This window comes from Morone saxatilis, unplaced genomic scaffold (genome assembly GCF_004916995.1).
Source record: "Morone saxatilis isolate NCDOM2014 unplaced genomic scaffold, NCSU_SB_2.0 Contig7, whole genome shotgun sequence".
In the NCBI taxonomy this organism is placed as follows: Eukaryota; Metazoa; Chordata; class Actinopteri; family Moronidae; genus Morone; species Morone saxatilis.
In genome coordinates, this window is record NW_023340246.1 from 5406207 (window position 1) to 5406790 (window position 584).

The window sequence follows — 584 nt, forward strand, 5'->3', positions numbered from 1 at the left end:
TACTATACTATACTATACTATTACCAAACTAACTATACTATACCAAACTATACTATACTATACTATACTTACTATACTATATTGTACTACACTGCATTACTAATACTATATTTATTTTAAAGAAATGGTCACATGACTTACTGTACATGCTTTCAGAGATTTAATTATCAAGGATTTAAAATGAGTGAAGAAAAAAAAGGTCCAGGGTGTTCCTTAAAATTGGAGTCATGTCTAGTTCCTCACAAAGGAAACACACAGCACGAAAGCACAGGCAGATTTAGTCCTTTATCCTTCCAGATTTAGAGAATTTAGTCCTTGGGGACAGGGATATTGAATACCTCTACAGATGTGTCTTTCACATTCATCTCTGTGGAAGCTTTGAGCTGTACCTCTCTATACGTGTTCCAATTTACTGCAACTCCTGTAGCGATGGACAGCCACACTGACTGCTTTCCTCCAGTCTGTCTTGTCAATTATAGCAAACAGTTGCTGCTTTACAATGGTGTAACTTCCCAGAAAATGCAAACCAAAGTAGAAAATACATCTTCTGACAATTCAAAGTTACTGAGCTCAGATGAAGATCA